This window comes from Haemaphysalis longicornis, unplaced genomic scaffold, assembly GCF_048455015.1.
Source record: "Haemaphysalis longicornis isolate Haplotype H1 unplaced genomic scaffold, Haemaphysalis longicornis Haplotype H1 scaffold_1, whole genome shotgun sequence".
Taxonomy (NCBI): Eukaryota; Metazoa; Arthropoda; class Arachnida; order Ixodida; family Ixodidae; genus Haemaphysalis; species Haemaphysalis longicornis.
Genome location: NW_027526203.1, coordinates 39,751,855 through 39,771,973, shown reverse-complemented (window position 1 = coordinate 39,771,973; position 20,119 = coordinate 39,751,855).

Here is a 20,119-nt window from a genome sequence, read left to right as displayed (position 1 = left end):
GAGTGGCAAAATCTGGAAGAGTCGCAGGGGAGTGATCACTATATTGTCCAGACTATCATCCCGACCGCTCCTTTACGTCGAATACTCAAGTCCACGAAAATGACTCACTGGATCACCTTTCGCACGCACAGATCCCAAAGCGACACAACCGTCATAAGCTCACTTGAGCAATGGATCGTGGACCTGCACCACGATGAAAACAAACACTCGAAAGAGATCCCTCTCACCACAGAAGCGCCTGCAGTGGACTCCAACCTCCTCCATCTTTGGGAAGCACGCAAAGGCCTCCAACGAAGATGGAAGAGGCAAAAACATAGCAGAAAGCTAAAATGCAGGATAGCAGAGATATGGCGGCAAGCAGCGGAGTACGCGGCCGAGCTCACGAGACAAAACTGGCGTCAGCTTTGCGAGAGACTACAGGGTACTCTGGGAACGGCAAAGCATTGGAAGCTCGTCCGCCACTTGCTGGACCCCGCGCACAGTAAGCTGGAGAGTCAGAAAGCCATCCAGCGCTTGCTACACTCTCATCCTGGCAGGGACGACGAGGTGCTGGATAAGCTTAAAGACAAGTACATTGGCACGCCTTTACCTTCCGTGCCTCCTCGCACGTACGCTGGCCGTCCCAACCCGGTGCTGGACAAACCAATAACGACACAGGAGGTCTGGCAGGCACTTCAAGCCCTGACCCGCAACACCACTCCTGGTAAAGACAAGGTCACTAACAAGGTACTCAGAAACCTCGACGACACCAGCATCCAAGCCTTAACGGGGTACTTCAATGAGCACTGGGAACGGGGCACAATACCCGCTCAATGGAAACACGCTGAAATGGTGCTCATTCCGAAGCCAGGCAAACCTACGAAGCTGGACACATTGCGCCCCATATCGCTAACGTCCTGCGTAGGGATGCTTTTTGAGCGTGTGATCTTTGCCCGCGTACAACCATACACAGAAGCCCAAGGCATTTATCCGCACACAATGTTCGGCTTCCGGCCCCACCTGTCAACTCATGACATCCTCCTTAAACTAAAGGAAGACGTCTTGGCGCACATTTCTCCTCACTCCAGCAGGGCTATCCTCGCTCTCGATTTAAAAGGAGCGTTCGATAATGTGAGCCACGACGCCCTCCTCGAAAACCTAAGTGACACTAACTGTGGAAAACGAATGTTCCAGTACATCCAGGCATTCCTCACGGATCGCACGGCGACTGTTGGCATCGGACCACTTCCAACGGCCCTTCAGACCAAGCCCAACGAAGGAACGCCACAAGGAGCGGTGCTTTCTCCAACATTATTTAATATAGCTATGATGAAGCTCCCACAACAACTTAACACCATCCCGGGGAAACATGCGCTCTACGCAGATGATATTACGATTTGGACTGCTGGTGGGTCAGAAGGCGACATCCAGGATGCGCTCCAGCAGGCCGGTGACGCAGTCCAACAGTACGCCAGTGTGCGCGGCCTTGAATGCTGCTCGGAGAAGTCCGAGCTCATCATTTTGAGGCACAAGCCACATGGCAAGGCCCTAGAACCCACCACAATACAAATAAAGCTCCAGGGTAGCGACATCCCCGCAGTCCTAACCATCCGCATACTGGGACTTTATATGCAGCAAGACGGAGGAGGAACGCTAACCGTCCAGCGCCTCAACCACACTGCCTTGCAAATAATGCGTATGATAAGTCGAGTCACAAACCGTCACCAGGGTTTGAAAGAGGATGATATCATCAAGTTGGTGCAAGCACTTGTTGTAAGCCGCGTGGTGTACACTACGCCTTACCTCCCGCTGAAACCGCGAGAATTAGACCAACTTGACATACTACTGCGGAAGGCGTACAAGCAAGCGCTAGGCCTCCCTCCTCACACCGCCACTAGCAAGTTGGAAGCGCTCGGGGTGCACAACCAGGTGTGGGAGATCATTGATGCCCACCTTGTCAGCCAACTAGAGCGGCTCAGACAAACGTCGACCGGTCGCACGGTGCTGAGGCAGCTAGGCTACCGGATAGCGGACGCCAGCCACCCTCATCCGGAAACTGTTCCTCAGAACATCCGCACGCTCATCAGGGCAGTGCTCCACTCCCGCGAAACATGCATCCTGAGCATCACGTACAGCGCAGACAAGCACGGGTACAATTCCTGCAAGGGAAGTACTCTGACCACCCGCATGTGCGCTTCACGGACGCGGCCCACTACGCGTCCAATCCAGCCACAGCAGTTAGTGTCATTGACGGCTCGGGCGATGTCGTTCGCACTGCGACCGTAAAAACCAAAAACATCGTTGAAGCCAAAGAAACGGCCATCGCACTGGCGATGACATCTCCAACTTCGAATAGCCCACTTCACATAATTACAGACTGCCAGCAGGCATGCAGAAACTACGGCAACGGTGGGATCTCAATATGCGCTCTCCGACTACTAAAAAAGCACAGGGACACCCTCAACCCAACTGTACTAATATGGACGCCTGGTCACGCAGGGCTTCACGGAAATGAGCGAGCACACGCTACAGCCCGAGCATGCACCCTGCGGGCACCGAACCAGTCGCTCCGTGACCCAGAGCCTATCCAGCAGCAGTACCGTGAACGTCTGCAACACCACCGCCTTGCCAGATGTGCCTCACCCGAGAGGAGGCTGTAGTCTGGCGGCAACTACAGACAAACACATACCCCCACCTTAGCTTCCTGCACATCATACACCGCACAATGTATCCACCAACATGCCCACACTGCAGCGAACATCCAACACTGTACCACACCACGTGGGCTTGCCAGAACACACCAGCAGCCCCCATTATTCGCACCCACACCCTCGAGCAGTGGGAGGCTGCGCTGTGCAGTTCGGATCCTGAGGACCAGCGCCAGTTGGTGGACCGGGCACGCAGAACCGCAGCCGCCGCAGGGGCCTTGGATTGAGGGCTTCTCCCGCTTTCAAGCGCGAACCTCTTTCGCTTCAATAAATGTTTCTCCACTACCACCACCCTTTGATAAAATCAGGGAAACAACTTTTCTAGCAACTAGAGAGCGGCTGAGAAAACAAATTCCGGACGGGTCATTTTAACGAAGAGAAGCATTCCCCGGCAAAGAAACGAGGGGGAGCCATGATGGACATGTCACCGATGCATCGACTCCGCATAAAAACTCTCCCGTACCAAAAAAAGAAAAACATGGATCCAAACTTTCACAGGGAGTGGCGATATGCCAGAGTTAAATTATTTCGAGGAAATTTCCCAAATCACGAAAACACATGTACACCGACTCTGCACATGTAGAAAAGTACGAGGTAGCAATTGTCATAGTCGACTACTCTGGCAATCTTTGAGACCGCATGACCGTCCTACATACAAGTACAAAGCAACGGCAGTTAGAGGCATCTTCTCGGCATTCCGACTAGCCGAAGTATCGAATAGAAGCATAAACATAGTTACCGACTCTTGAAAGGCATTATAGTGTTGGCGGCAGGAAGAATACTTAAATGATTCGAGAAAATACTGCTATCCATGTGGATAGCAGGCCGCCGACATTGGAGCGGACCGTCGAATACGGTCAGCTAAAGCTCTCTAGCATTGGTTTGCGAGCGCATTTCTTGCGGGAGGGGGGGGGGGGGCGGAGACTGGGATTGGCCTCGACGTCAACCGACATGAGCAACAAGAGAGCATTGTTCAAGCAATCAGCAAGTAGCCCAAAGAACGCTCGTGGGTACGGCACCAGCAACAGACATCGGATGATCGCTTTTCTTTGCGTTCAGAGAAATTTAGTTACCAACCTGCAGGAGCGGAAAACGGTGTTCGTGAGTCGTTGTGGCCCGACTGCTGCCGTATTGCCCACGGGTGAAGTTCATCAAACGCCGTCACTTTATAGTTGCCTCGGTAGATGTAGCCGATGTAGTTGAGCCGTCCGTTATCAGGCGAGGGTTGTTTGCCACCAAAAGCGTTCGCTCGAGCGCGTCACGCAGCGGCAGATCTGGGGGCGGGACATACTGTAGCGTCACGTTGAAGGCAACAATGTCACCCTCGAGGAAGCTCGAACGGCACGTGCTGTAGCCCAGAAGCGACAGTAGGATCTGCAGAAAGGGAAAACGATGTTCGTGAGCCATTGTGGCCGGGTTGCTGCCGCTGTGCCGAACATATCACATCTTACCCTGTATTAGAGTGGAAAGCTGGGAAGTTCGTGCTGCGATTACTTATGGACATTTGCTAGCGTAAAAAAACATGATAACACAGGGGGACTGGAGAGGCGATGCCCTGGGATGCCTTGGTCCTTGCTGGCTGCTCGTGCCCTCTCTATCAGCATGCGCTGGGTCGAGAGGTCCGAGCTGGACAGCCGGTCCACTCACTGCTCGTACTTGGGACGGGAATTGGGTGTGAGGGATGGGGATTGTTGGCACCCCCAGACCAGATGGTACAGGGTGCCTGGTTGGGGGCAAAAGTTGCAGGTACTATAATACTGGGTGGGGTAGATATGGTGGAGAAGGGTACAGTGCGGGTAGGAGTTGGTCTGTAACCGGCGGAGTGTGGTCGCTTGGGCTCTGGAAAGGTGGGAGTTGGGTGGAGGGAACTGCTGGCGCTCGTGTCTGAAGTGAGCGAGAATGTCCGCGTAGCCATTCAGTGTGTGGGGGGCCTTCTCCGTGTCTTGGCTCTCTTCGGAAATGGCCCGGAGGGTGTGTACGCGGGCAGCGGCGTGTGCCGCCTCATTTCCGTCGAGAGACTCGTGTCCAGGGGCCCAAACGATATGAATGTCGGGAAGCTGCGGGATGGCATTCAGGATCTTGAGGGCGAAGGGTGATATGCGGCCGAGCTGGTAGTTGAGGAATGCTACTTGGGAGTCCGTAATGACTGTAACGTATTCGCTGTGTGTTGTGGCTTCTAGGGCGAGGGAGCTTTGACCTGGACTGCTGATGCCAAGGGCTGTGGAAGCACGGACAGGTCAAGGGGTTTTGGATGGAAGAGTATCTGCTTTGGGCAGTGAATATGTTTATTCTCGCTCTCTCATTGATCTGTATGATTTAATTACGTTGCTCCATTGCATTGTGAATGTTTGATTCAGTTTCGATTGCGTGCAGGCATGCAATGTTCACGTTTGGCGTTTTTTCCCTTTTAGTCATTCTGTACGAGGCATATGAACTGCCATACTTTTTATGGATTGAATGGTGGATTTCGTATTGCTATAGTAGCCCCATAGTAATCTTTATCAGGTGAGATAAATCCCTCTGCCCAGGCGGACCATGAGGAACCCACACGCGGAGTCCTCCCTTGACGACAGGTTGTTCGTATGTGTTCTACTCCATGAGGCATTGCGGCTTTCTCTCTTGGATTTTCTTTTTTCGTCGATGTAAGCATTCCTGAAGGGCCTGTGGCTGACGCGGTGGGCTCCAATGGCCATCGGCCTCCTTGCTCGCGCTAATGCATCACGTGGGAGGTCAACCGGGGCGTGAAACTCTTTTCAACCAGCCGAGTTTTGGCCGACTATCATTGTTTATTCAGCACAGCGTAGAATGGCATCACAGCCACGGTTTCGGAGCAAACACAAGCCGGACAATGATGACGGGGCCCTCCTTCGTGGCGTGAATCGAAACCGTAAATTAACGCCCAGCGCGTCTACAGGCACGGCGACCTTGCGGCGCCACTCTCGTGCCACGCGGTCGATAATTACGCGTTCCCAGTGCAATGCCGATATCGCGCTGCCGAGAAGGAGCATCACCGCGCTTCGAGTGGCCACCGGAGAGATGCAGCGGGTGCTACTCTCGGTGTTACTCTGCTGCGTCACCTGGGCAGGTACTGCGTGCATACTTTTCACGACCGCGGTGCAAAATGCGACGTCTCGCTTGTCTGCTTAATTTTATGGCGCTGACAGTATTTTAAAATATCACCGTCTAACAGCTACTGCAGCTCAGCAAAACTTTGAAATGTGACATGTTTTGCCGCCGTGCAGTTGTACAGGGCACTACTGGTTTCCGGGCATCACTCATAGTCGTTCAAGCCATAGAGTTTCACACTTATATATAGTAGAAGGAAATCCGGCGCAACTGTGCCTAGGGTGCCCCGATGCCGGCGCCGCAGTACGGTGGAGACGCACGTGCATCGAGACACCTTAGGCAAGCTGCGCTTCAGCCAGTTAACTAGAAGAATACAGTTTTTCATACTTCCCTAGGGCCCACGTATTAAAAGTGAGGTAAATACAGGGATGGAACCGTTCAGGGCGCGCAGTGTTAATACCTAAAACTGCGGGTGAACACAAGCTGAGATCTGTAGTAGGCTATCGGCCAATATCCCTTTGCAATGTTGACTATAAAACATTTGCAAAAGTTTTATCTTACCATCTTCAACTTGTAATTTCTAGAATACTTGGGTCTCACCAAACATGCGGTATTCAGGACTGAAGTATTCAAACGAATATACATATTGCTCGTTCTGTATTGGAATGCGCGTCTGATTCGGTTGAACAGGTAGCCCTTATCCAAATTTACCTTGCAAAAATATTTGATCGGGTGTCTCAAGATTTTTTCTTCGAACTTTTGGAAGCGCCTAATGTAGGTGATGTGCTGTATCAAGGCATTCAGATTTCATACAACATTGTACTACAAAACTTGTCGTCAATCGGGTTCTTTCGAAGCCAGTTCAGACCAGGTCGTCTGTTATACAGGGCTGTCCACTATCGACTCTATTGTTTGCGCTGTACATTGAGCCTCTTTGCCTTAGCATACAGCAGAGTCAAAGGGTAGGTGGTTTTTCGTTGGCGTCGTGTGAAGTTAAAGTTCTTGCGTATGCTGATCACAACGCCTATTTTGTGCTGACAAGCATAGTGTTCACGAAGCCCTTATACTGACTATGTTTGGTGACGTGTCTGGAGCGGCCATGAATATGGAGAAAATAAAGGGTTTTGGTTTCGCCAGTGGTTGAACCAAACCTTCCAAATTTGCGGGTATTAGTTAACTTGAGTACCTTGGCATGCCTTTGCACCAAATAAGGAACTCAAGATCACACTGGTCATCAGCACTCACGCATGTGAAGCGCGCCTCGCAGGCATGGATGGGGCGAGAACTTTCTGTATTTGCCCGGGCACAAGTCTGCAATGTCTTCTTGGTAGCAAATCTTGTTTATATGCTTCAGGTACTGCACTGTACGCGGGCCGAAGTCCAGGCTCTACACAGAGTATTTGCTACTTTGGTGTGGGGATCTGAACGGAAGCCAATGCAAGGGATAATTTGTTTCTTCCTTTAGGGTCTGGTGGTGTTGGGTTAATGCATTTGTTTCTGCACCAACCTGTGTCGCGCTTTTTGTTCTACAAGTTAGCAGATCATCCCCTTTTACTTACTAACTTCAAGAGCGCATAAGTTACCATTTACCCTTTCTCCTTGTTCCTACGGGTGATGTTAACAGGAAGGCGCCATGGGGCCTTCTAAAGGAAGTTGTGAATACTTTTCTGTTCTTTACTGCGCAGTTTTCTCTGGAGTACCTGTTTAGTCTTTCAAGATAGGCTATGACGAACACTTTAGTTCATAATCTGTTCCCCGCGCCTCGTAATCGCGAGCCATACTTGCGGGACCATAAAAATAATGTTTTAGACCATGTCAAGAGTATGTGCGTGCCGCCAAATGCCGAAATGTTTTTCTTTAAGCTTCATTCGCAAAAGATTCCAGTTAAAACATGGCTGACCGGAAAAGGAATGTCAATCCTTTGGTCAGATAATTGCCGCTTGCGCAATCAACCAGAGACAATTGAGCATTGTTTTGTGCTGTGCCGTGTCTCGGTGTATATCTGGGACGTTTTGCAACGGACACTAAAAAAGGACATTGACATCACCCCGTACACCATTCGCTTCTTGCCATTTGAAGGTGTTAGTCAGCTGCCATATGACGTTTTTGTTCTCCAAAGATTGTTTAGCTTGGGGAAGTGCCGTAAGGCTGATCGGCATGCGCAACCCCCTTGGCTGACCAAGGGCATTTTTCGGGAAAAGGCGGCGTTGGTGCGGAGCGTTGATGCTGTGCAGATGATCCACCTTAGTGGCTGCCTCTTTTAGATGCGTGCTTTTGCTTGCCTGAGTTTTGAAATGGTGCCGATCTTTGTTAGACTGACGTCCTTACCATTTGATGTCTGTTATTGTTTATATTGTGAGTTAATTGTGTTGCCTGAGTTTTTCTAAAATTTCCATGCATTAAAAAAGTGCTGCCTGACGCAACAGATACAGTACTCGGTTCCCACGCGAAAAACCTGAATTCAAATCCCCAGTGCTAGCCTTTTTTTTGTTTTTACAGGTTTTGGCATTGTCATAATACTAACAATATAATTGCCTGGTAACGTAGTACCGGCGTATGGTAACAACATAAGCTAACCATCTGACCTTTACTTTCCTACAGTTTTTTCATGACGATGGTGTATTCTGCAACACGGTGGTGAGCTTGGCGATCTGGTACGGTGTCATGAACAACAGCACGAAAAAGACGGGGACAAAGGAAGCAGACAAGATGAACGCTGACGAAACAGCACTCGTCTTGTCCGCTCCCGGTTTTTTTCGCGCCGTAGTTAAGATGTTTTCTGTTTTCACAAATTATTTTCCGCTTACAGCGTTCAAGGAGTTCGTTTGCAATACTTGCCTCATGACCCCTGTACTGGATATAGAATTAATAAGTACAATAAATAAATAAAAAATCATGCACCCCTCCGTCAACTATGACGATAGGTGAACGCGAAGCTTTCTCGTGACAGATTTTTTGGTTGTCGTCCGAATTTGGACTGCGTTTCGCCCATGTCGAAATGGAGCAATCGGATAGACGCCGGCTTCATAACGCGAGGGACCCACGTTCGATTCCGGCCACTGAAGAGTTTCTTTTTCTTTCATTTCGCCCACGACCATTCATCATCGTCGTCAGAGAAAGTTGGCTTCCCTGCAGGGTGTTTTCGCGTTCCAGACGCCGTCAGTGAGAACACTACAGCTTCGCTTTAACAAGACAACACCGCTGTTAGGCGGGCAATCTCACTGAAGTTTTCTGAGGTGAGCGAGATATTGCTAACAAAAAGAAGTTCAATGGTAATATTTATAATTAAAGGTTCTCCTCACTTCTTGCAACCAACTCATATTCATTTTGGAAAACGGTTAAGCCTAGCGAAAAGAAAAGTAATTTGCTTACGAACTCAGGCGGGCAGTCAGTTGGCTGTAAAGATTGTTGCTTTGTATGAAATGATTGTAAAAGAGAAGCTTTCTATATGGTTCACCGATGGCGTGGTGCGTCCAAGCAAAACTTACTGCTGCAGGAAAGCCAACTTTAAACTTACTGCAGGAAGGCGAGGACAATGATTAAATACACTTTATGAGCAGTATTAGACTTTGACTTCACACTTCGGTGTTGTGGGGCTGGACTTGGGCTTTGGACTTTGGCAAGGGGAAGTAATGTTTGGCTTTGGACCTTGGCAGTTTCGATTTTGATATTTCGGGGAGTGGATCCCGGATTTTGCTTTGGGTTAGGTTGCATGGGAGAAATCTTCGTGTTTTAACCATCTTTATCTTAAGAAAGGAGCCTTGATTTTTTCGTTACTCCTTTTCGGAATAGTTTTGCTTTTGCATGGCCGAAAATGCCTAGTCGCAATTTTTTACCGATCTATTCAGTGACCATTAAAGCACTTAGTTCACAATTAAAAATTATCCTCTTGTTGAGGCCCAGATGAACTCAACCTAAAGTTCTGAGAAAATACTGACTTGTATTCACCAATTTCCTCGTCCTTAATTTTTTCGCAATCTACTGTGTATTCTACTTCGCTGATTCACTGGAGATTGAGAAGGTTAATTCACAAGTCGGGTAACATAGTCTCCACTAATTACAAGCCAATTTCCCTAACCAGTGACTTTTGCAAACTATTAAACATAATTTACTCGAATGTAGTTTCATTCCTAGAATATAACTCATTCTTCTCCCCTGCAAGCACGAATTCAGAAAATGTTACTCATGCAAAACCGAACTTGTATATTTGTATAGATCGCGGCTGACTTGTACACTGCGTTTTTTTCGACTTTCAAAAAGCTTTCGACACAGTACCTCACCAATTACTCCTGAAAATTAGTACCTTAAACATTGAAATAAACATGCCTAAATGAATTGAATGCTTCGTGACTAATCGCACTCAGTTTGTAACAACTTATGACTGTGACTACCCTCTTTCTGAAGTAACATCCCGCGTCCCGCAAAGGTCCGTTTCAGGCCCTTCACTTTTCCTAATGTATATATGAAATGACGTCAATGACAATATTAATTTTTCTACAGGCGCACTGCACTGGACCGAGGCCGCTGTGAGCGCAGCACTTGTCCTAATACAGCTGTCTAATACAGGGCATCGATAAGGGAGCGGCGATTTATCGACGAGTTGTCTCACCCACTTGATGCAGCGTGCCGTGCCAATGGTCTATGGGGCGGACACTGAGACACGGCGTAAAGAAAGACAGCCATGATGAATAGGTTCGCCCCACCTTTTTTATTATCTACAGTCTGATTGGTCGGCTACAATGTTGTTACGGGGCGGAAGGAGAAAAATGAGACGAATGATGAGATGGGTTGAAGCGATCGATTGTATTTATTTACATCATGTACTTCACGACGGCCATGACAGATTCGCACAAAGTGTGCTCCAGCCATCTCGTGCCACCGTCATTCTTATGTCAATAGGCGATGTGAGTCATTCCCACCTGAGTCCAGTTACAATATCAACGGCTTACGTCTTTTCATCTGCGCCACTTAAACTGTTCGTTCTTCTGGGGCTTTGTTACCATGGCGTTACCCTAGATGCCATCTTTTTGTCGGCGCCCGCGTTTGTGTCGTGATATTCCCGGCAGTTGGTATATCGGGCACGGCGCCGACACTTGTGTAAATTGAATGCTACGAACCGAGGCGGTGATGAGGTTGGCATCTTTCACCATAGAAATGGCGCTCGGAACCACCAGGATATAGAAAACGGCGCTGCTGCTTGCTAAGCAAACACTCGTGCAACTTGCCTGTAAGGCTATTTGCAGAATAATGTGTCCTTCACCGCGAAATAACAAATGAATGAGATAACTCCTTCCCACAGAGTGACCTCGAGAATGTCTCAACCTGGTGCAATAAGTGCCTTATGACTCTCAACTCTAAGAAATCTAAGTGCATGGCAATAACACGGCGGTCTATGTCTCCCGCTTGCAGAAATAGAGATAATGCAGGACCCCTCCCCCATGCCTGTTTACATTGGCGCAAACCGTCGGTTTCGTTTATTTTGTGTGTTTATTCATTTCGCGTCTTATTCATTATAGCGTCGTATTCATTTCGAAGCGAAGCGCGTGTTCCGTTCTCGTCATGTTGTGTGCCGCACAGGCTATGTTATTTGATATGGGGAGCGTTTCCCCCTGTCGTCACTGAACTGCAATGTTCGTCTTTGACGCCCAGCGTTCAATCTAATTCGACGGTTCAAAAAATATTCACACGGACTGATGAATGCTCGCATGGCAAACGTCGCGGCATTCGATTCACCGGCACTCGCCTGTGCATGTCACGTTGCTGACCGCTCCGTCACTACTCTTAGGCAAAAAGGTCTAAAAGTTCGTCCTTTCGGGGACTAACGGCCTCTGCCACAATCATTAGCCCCTTTGGGGTCCCCCACCCGGATGGTCCGTTCCGAAACTCCCCGAGGACAAACTGCGTAGAGTGCAGAAAAAAGAAAAAAACTCCACCGCCGGCATGGATCGAACCCCTGACGCCCGGAAATATACACAAGGAACCCGACGCGCTATCCGCTGGACCACGCCGCCGGGTGGTAAGTGCGGTAGATAATATGCAAGTGTACAGCGTGTACTTCTGTGCATAACGCAACAGATCCATTGCAACTGGTGCCCAAATTTCTATCTGTGCAAGCGAACGTGACCGCGTTTTGCACCTTGCGCTTAGCGCTTTGCTATGTTTAGGGACTATTGCTCAGTTCGATTCGAAGTAAAGCCTCACAACCATAGTTTTTCTCGTAAATAACAATCAACTCGTCGTCGCCTAGTTGAGATAGGTAGCTGGGCGATCGGACGACTCATTTGTTTCCGCACAAATTAGCGCAAGCTAAGTGCTTTCTTAGTGTTCGATACATATGTTAAGTGCTCTATGTAACGTATGTTAAAGGTCTGTGTGAGTGTCAGAATAAGGAAACGTCATATTTTCCTGTATCGGCGAATGCGAAATCGGTGTTGCTTAGCCTGAATTCTTCAAATTCCTGTCGCTAGACGATTGCGACTGGGAAATGCAAGCGGGTTTTGCAGCAGTTGCAGCATTGTCATAGCTTTGGTGCCCAAGGCAATTATGTACCGAGTGTAAAAGATAACTTGGAGACGCTTACCTGTAGCGAGCATTTTTGTTTTGCAGTTGTCATCAGCAACATGCGTTTTTTCTCGTCTGTTAAACCTATACATATTCATTACGCTCAGGAATCCACTTTTGCTATTGTCACTAATTTTTGCGTTACTGTTAAGGCGCTTGAAAGCTTTCATTGGCCGTTATTACCTCGCACGAATCGTATCCAACACAGCGTATTAACATAACCTCGCCGAGAAGCGTATGGCAATCGCGCTTCGCCGCTCCTTGCCATTACCCGCCGCTCTACTAACCCTAGGCGATTTTCTTATAACATCAATATTTTCTCCCGTGGCACCATCTAAAGCACCCAGTGACTGCAATGGCTTGTGTTATGGAAATATAAAACTGTTCGCAGACACATGCGCGAAAGGGCAACGACGACGCCATTAGGGGATTAACGACGCAGCAAAGAGACTAACTGCATGCGTTTCGTCTTCCCGTTACTCCTTATAGATCGGCGGGGACGAACAGTTAGTCCGCATTTATGCACACGGCACGTACTCTGCCGCAGATACTCCCCTTGAAGATGAACGGTCACCCGCGAAGACTAACGGCTGTAGTTTAGTCCCTATTTTAGTCCTTTTAGCGAACGTTAAGGTCTCAAAGAATACACAAGTATACGTATACTTGTGTATTCTTTGAGACCTTAACGTTCGCTCGAATAAACTTTTGTTCATTGAAGAAACCTGCGTCATTCTTGGCTACGTGATATGGGGTGGACGTGCTGGGTAAACACCTTTTATGCTCCCTACGCTCTCTGGAAGCCCCCAAGCCAATCCAACTCGAGCCAGCCGCTGACTGCAAGGCTTACCGCACGGGTTTGGTCTCCTGCCAGAATGACCCAAGAGAACGACTGCTGCAACCACCAGCATGATGCAAAAAGCAACTTCACTAATCGTACTGCAATATCCCCGGGAACCGCCATCGTTCCAGGGGTTCCTTGCTGAAGACCCAGAAGAGGGGCTGGAGAAGCTGAAGCGCGTCCGGTTTTTCAACAGGTGGGATGACAAAGAAACTCTCCGGCATGTATTTTTTTTATTTAGAAGACTGAGCTTGAATTTGGTTCGAAAACCATGATAGTACACTAACGTCCGGTAGCCTGCCCAAGGCGTAATTTCTGAAAACACTCACTACAGTTGTTCGAAAGAAACGAGCTGGGATCTTGCTCCAAACGTGCACGCAACACCCCAACGAAGGTGTTGTTTTGTTCATTGAAAAATAAAGAAGTTGTTCCGTCGAGCTGACTTTGAGATGGTGGAAGAGAAAAAGCTTCGCCTCCTAATGCGAGGTGTAAAACAGGAGCTGTTCGCTTGTGCGTCATCCTCCGAAAACTGTCGCTGAGTTTTTAGGTTGCTTAGGTTGCTATGGTTAGGTTAGGTTGCTTAGGTTGCTGAGGTTCTTAGGTTGCTATGATTAAGAAATCTCTCGACATGCGCGCAAGACATTGCGACGGACAAATTAAAGTCTTCCCACAAACCCGGCATATGCCCCTGGAGCCTGAACTGATGCCTTGCGTGAAATTATTCGTGCCGTATTTTGCGAGGAGGTCTGGAACGTCTTCCCAACCACGCCGCTACCTCAAGTCACAGCACAGTTCAGCCAATTCTAAAGCTAGCTCAAGGACAGTGCAAGCTTCGTGAACGTTAAGCGTTCTTAAACTGCTTGTCCAGCTTTGAGCGATGTACAAGCCCACCCACCTGCGGCAAACCATCGATGCTGATTGGCTGGCGGCTGTACGAGGAACTTTCCTGAGAGGCCTTGTTGAGGGAAGATGCGGACAAATTCTCGACGCTGATTGGTTAACAGATTTGGGGTGATGTATGAAGTCACTGGTCAGAATCCGAGACTTACTGCCAGTTTACCAAACAAGCGGTGTGGTGTGACTTAACTGACAGGGGTGGGAGCCGAAGTCTATCGAGGCGTAGCGTTGTTGTAAAAATTGTGCTGGTTAGGCGAGTCGCGTGCCACGAGTGAAGCAACTCAACAGGAAGGCTATAAGCGTCGGCGGCTAGCTGCGAGGAAGCAAGAGACCAGACAGCCAGCAAAGCAGGGATACGTGTGTATACTTGGCGGATCTTCACTTCTTGAGAGGAAGAAGCGAACACAGGAATAAAATGACGAGCCTTCATAATCCACAAGTATACATCTTACGAAGGCTTCATTTGCGCAACACAATTCCGTAGCAATGTGTGATAATTTTTTTTGCTATGTAACGTTTTAAGGCAGGGCTTGTAAAATGGTTTATATTTGCAAAGCTACCCGCCGTGGTGACTCAGTGGCTAAGGCGTTGTGCTGAGCACAAGGTCGCGGGTTCGATTCCCGGCCACGGCGGCCGCTTTTCTGATGGAGGCGAGAAGAAAAAACACCCATGTGTTCGAGATTTAGGCGCGCGTTAAAGATCCCCAGGTGATCGAAATTAATCAGGAGCCCTCCACTACGGCGCGGCTCATCGCCTGTGTAGCGTCGGCGCGTTAAACGCTACAATCAATCAATATTTGCAAAGCTTGTGGGCAGAAGGTTTGAGCAAGATTATGTTCTTTTAATATACAGTACCTATGAAATGTCAAAAGCCTCAGCAACACAAGAGATTTGGTACCAATGGCTTTCTTCATTCCACCACTATCGCACAGATTTGTTGGGCTACTTGCATGACAACCTTTAAACTTTGGCATGTCTCAGCAAGGTCCGAGCTGAGCGGCTGGAATATTAGATAAGCCCTAGAAAAAACGCAACAATAATTCTGTTCAAACTATTCTGGAACAATTTGCGAGGCCTGGAAGCGTGAAGAAGCCCTGATTAAAGGTCCAAGTACACATTAGAACTACTGTTCAGATAGAAATAAACACAGATGGGCGAGTTGCGAAATGCATAGGAGTCATATTAGAAAACTCTACGGCGCGAAGTAAACGTTGCCTATTTTTTATCTTTTCGTCTTCACTTCGCGCAGCGAATTTTTTAAACGTTATCCCGTTCAGTCCGGCACTTCGGACAGCTTATAGAAGATGCGCCATCACATCGCTAAACATTTTTTTTCGTGTTGTTCACAAACGAAGCTAACGCTAATGTTCGTGGTGAAGGTTTTTGCTGTTTTGAGGCACTCAGCGGTTACTGTGACTTATGTGGTGGCCGTACAGTTGGTGTCAAAAGTAATCGAAACACGGTCTCCTAAATGTACAGGAATTTCGTCTTCCGGAAACTGCCTTGCTGCATTGATGTGCGTTTAAAGGAGTACTCCCTAATAGAAAAAGCTACCTGTAAACTGGTAATGGTTGTATGAAAGCCACTAAGACAAACATTTTGTGATATTCACAAATCCTTGTTCCAATTACTTATGACGGCACCTGTACATTGAGGATAACAGCCGCCACAGGCTTTCACCTGAAACATGTGCGCGCGAGCACATTCCAATCGGCGTTACATACGTTCAATAGGGATTGTGTCTTGAATGCTCGTGCTTGCCACAAGCACTGGAAACACAAAATGCAGTTAACGGGAAGCGCCAACTAACAGGTGAACAAGGGAAGAAAACAAAAACATAGACGAGACGAAGCGCTTCGTCTCGTCTACGTTTTTGTTTTCCTAAAAAAATCCCGTTGATGCAATGTATTACCAACTCGCTCGAGCTTGCGCTCTTACATTATGCCGGTGACGCCAACCAACCAGCTGATCCCTGCGACTAGATCGGTTTCGCAAAACTCCGGTACACGCATATATAGTCCATGATTGAAATTTCATTAACGCAATGCGCAAAATTAAACCTCACATCGAGTATTTATCAGGAATGGTTTTCGGGTGACTAGAAACAACAAAAAAAAAGGATCAAACTTACCTGCAGCACTTATTTGGCCAAAGACAGTTTGAGTCACGTCAAAATCACGATTGTTAAAGTCAAGTTAGGGGAGCCCATATGGCATAATTACGTTGTAGTTTAAACCGACGCTTAGGGGCATACGAGGACACAGGACAAGGGAGACTGAAGACAACCATGCAAGCTGGTTTCGAACGAAAGTCTAACCTTTGCAAACCCATTTTAGCATTGATTCGGTGCCGAAAGATGCCTTGGTTGCTTAGAAAGTGCTTATCAAACATCGCATTTCCCTTCCTACTTTCCCTCGCAGCGATTTCATGACCGAAACAGTGGCTGCTGCAGCCGCTGTTTGCGTCAACATAAACCGGCCACGTTGTGACCCCAGTGCCAAGTTATGAGCCAAGTTGTGACCCTACTTAGGCCAAGTTGAGACCCCAGATCCCAACCATGAGGCAGAGATAATTAGAAGGATCAGAATGGGGTGGGGTGCATATGGCAGACATTCTCAGATAATGAATAGCAGCCTACCATTGTCGCTGAAGAAGAAAGTGTATGACAGCTGCATCTTACCGGTACTCACCTACGGGGCAGAAACCTGGAGGCTCACTAAGAGGGTTCAACTTAAATTGCGAACGACTCAGCGGGCAGTGGAGCGGAAAATGATAGGTGTAACATTAAGGGACAAGAAGAGAGCGGAGTGGGTCAGGGAGCAAACTGGTGTTAAAGACATATTAGTAGAAATTAAGAAGAAGAAATGGACGTGGGCAAGGCATGTAATGCGAAGGCAAGATAACCGCTGGTCATTAAGGGTAACAGAGTGGATCCCTAGAGAAGGCAAGCGTTGCAGGGGGCGGCAGAAAGTTAGATGGGCAGATGAGATCAAGAAGTTTGCGGGGATAAATTGGTCACAGTTGGCACAGGACCGAGGTAATTGGAGAATAATGGGAGAGACCTTTGCCCTGCAGTGGGCTTAGATAGGATGGTGATGATGAAACCGGAAGTAAGCAAGGCAGCGGTAATGTGTGGCGATATAGAAGCAACCTAATACAACGCTACTAATTTAAGTGTTTTAACTAATTACGGCAAAATGACTTCAACTTTCACAGCCATATCATTTTGGAATAGTCTACCAGCTGCTGTTAAATGCACTAAATGCATGTTTAAATTTAAACATTTAAATCATTTAAATCATTCTTGAAAAACCATCTGTTGTCTTATTATTTGTGTTTCTATCACTTATTGTTTTTCTTGTTAGTCTTTCCCATTGTATAATTGATATGACGGCCTTGTACACCTACCTCGTACTTTTTCTGCTTCTATGGTTTCCTCAAAATGTTGTAGTTCTTTTTATGTTGTAATTGCCATACATTTACAATTGAAATTTTTGCTACTATTTATTGTTGTTTTGGATCATAATTGCTTGTCGCTGTTTATTGTTTGCTGCCTGAAACTTACTCAGTGATTACACCGGTTGTTAACTTACCGAGGGTCCCGGTACAGTTTTCGACTTTGGGACCCTTGTCTGTAAAATTTTGTACTGTTGTATCACTTGCCTAAAGTGGTTTCGTCAGCTTTGATCAAAGTGCATTCCTCAACTCCCACGTCCTTTGCTGCTAAAGACCACTTAGTTAATTGTTTCTTTATACGACCTGTGATAAGTATCGCACGCTTTGTTGAAGAAAAGTACATTGTTCTTTTCAGGCCGCGCGGAAGGTGGCATCGAACCAACCGTTCGTGCGTATCGCCCGCACGCCTCTTGACCGTGGTCTTGGCATGGCAACAGTCTAATTAGTGTCGCATGATGGCGGCGATGGCAGCAGTCATAGTTGATATTACGCAACCGGCCGAACCGCTTCCGCTCACTGACTAGCCAGAGTCACTCTAATTATTAATAATGACTCTGGCTAGTCAGTGAGCGGAAGCGGTTTGGCCGGTTGGGTAAAAATTGCGACAGACTGCTCCCATACAGTACAGAAATCCTCGATGCTGTCGTTTCGCAAATGCAAACGGATCAGTCTCTCTTGAGCCATTATTAATAATTACAGTGACTCTCGCTAGTCAGTGAGTGGAAGCGGTTCGGCCGGTTGGGTAAAATCAACTATGACTACTCTATGACTCCCATCGCCGCCATTTTTCGACACTAATTACACCATTGCCGTCAGCATAGCGCAAGCGCCCCAAATGTGGAAGAGTAGCGCCATCCAGCGGCGGCTGGGGAAGACGTTGCGTGCGCCAGACGTTGCGCACACTTCAAAATACTGACCTTAGCCCATGCAGGAAAGAATACTCAGGAGAGGCCCCTGGCATCTCAAAGCATTGCTAAAAGGGTGAGCCTCATTTCACACACGATTTCTATGACACCCCCTCGCGCTCCTGTCACGTGATCACAAAGGTCGTGACGTCAAGACCAAACGTCACGTGACAAAGATCGTTTCGTCACTTTCTTGTTTAACCCAAAACAAATCGTGCCGTGCGCGTTTTCTCCACGTTGGCGTCGGCGTTTGTCGGGTCGGTGCTATCCGCGTTTGGTGTCAACGGCGGTTATTTAAAACAAGTGCAGCGTCGATCTGCAAACGTTTCTGTCAGGTAAATAAGCGAGCGAGAGTGAGGGAGAGCTATTTTCCCCTTGTTTCCGTCGTTTCGTGGTTTCGGGCGTTGCGTTCGTGCCTGGCGGTCGATCGTTCCGAGTGCGCGGCTGGCCTTGCGCGCCGGGAAGCTGACGCCCACATGTAGTAGTTATTAACCTTACCTTACCTGTTCTTGCTTCTAGCTCAGAGTACTGAAACAACGAGAAATTTCGCAGCTACTTTGAAGCGGTGTGGCTAAGTGTGAAGGAGCTGTGGGTAATGTTTCACAGGCTTGAATTTGACGTTCTAACGACAAATAACGGCATTGAAGCCCAAAACAGGGTGCTGAAGGCCCACTATGTCAAAAGTGCGAGTGGAAAGCGGTCACTGACTTCTCGGATCGCAGCCGTTGTTCGTGGCTACCTTTCGGACAACGAGAAAAGGTTCCATGAGTCGACGATGAGGCAGTCGTCACTGTACAGACAGTAGAGAGTTTTAGTGCAGCGGAAAGCAACACTTTAGCGCGCCCATTGCGTTAGCGAACACGTTAACTGTCGTGTAACGAGGCGTTTGCGATTGCGGCGCGCAATCGTTAACGCCTGTAACAATTTTTGTGGAGGCTTTGTGCAAAGCCCGTGAGTTTGAATTGCACAGAGGAGCAGTGTCCTGGTATCTGTACAACAAAGTGCGAGTGGTCTTTTGTTCTTTGATTTCCATATTACTCCACATTAGATTGTTTACCTGTGTATATATTAGTTTGTCTTTCAGTATGTTATTTGAATTTGAATGTTTGTACACCGACACGTACCTGAGGCCTGCTCTCAAATAAATTGGTGTCTGCTTAACTATCCTGTCTCACAGATCTGTAGCATTGCTAAGAGCAGTTAAGTGGCTTATAAGCTACACCTTAGACAGACATAATGAATGCTTCACACTGTTAAGGCAGAATTACAGGTAGAAACAAGTCAGTCACATAAACAATAAACTACCTACCTGCAAGATATTGCTTTTATTGCACTTTTGTGCATAAAAATAGTTTTTTTCTTTTGTTTCAAGTGTACTTATTGAATTCTAATTTTACTTTCGCAGTTAATGGCCTTTTTGTACATTTGCTGATTTTATACTATATATTTTGTTTTACATACCTGTGACATAGTATTTATGCCAATGGGCATACTATCGCAATAAAAAAAATGTGGGGTATGCTTGCTGTCATTCTAACTCTGCCTGATTAATGTGAAGTTGTGATGTACAGCAGCGGCAACGAAACATCCCAACTGTATGCGCCATAATGCAAGCATAATGTTTGGTACAAAGTTTGTTTACAGCAAGGCATTTTCAGCTGCTGCTGACACACACAAAAAAATGTAAAGTTCCTTTCAGGCTTTGGTAAC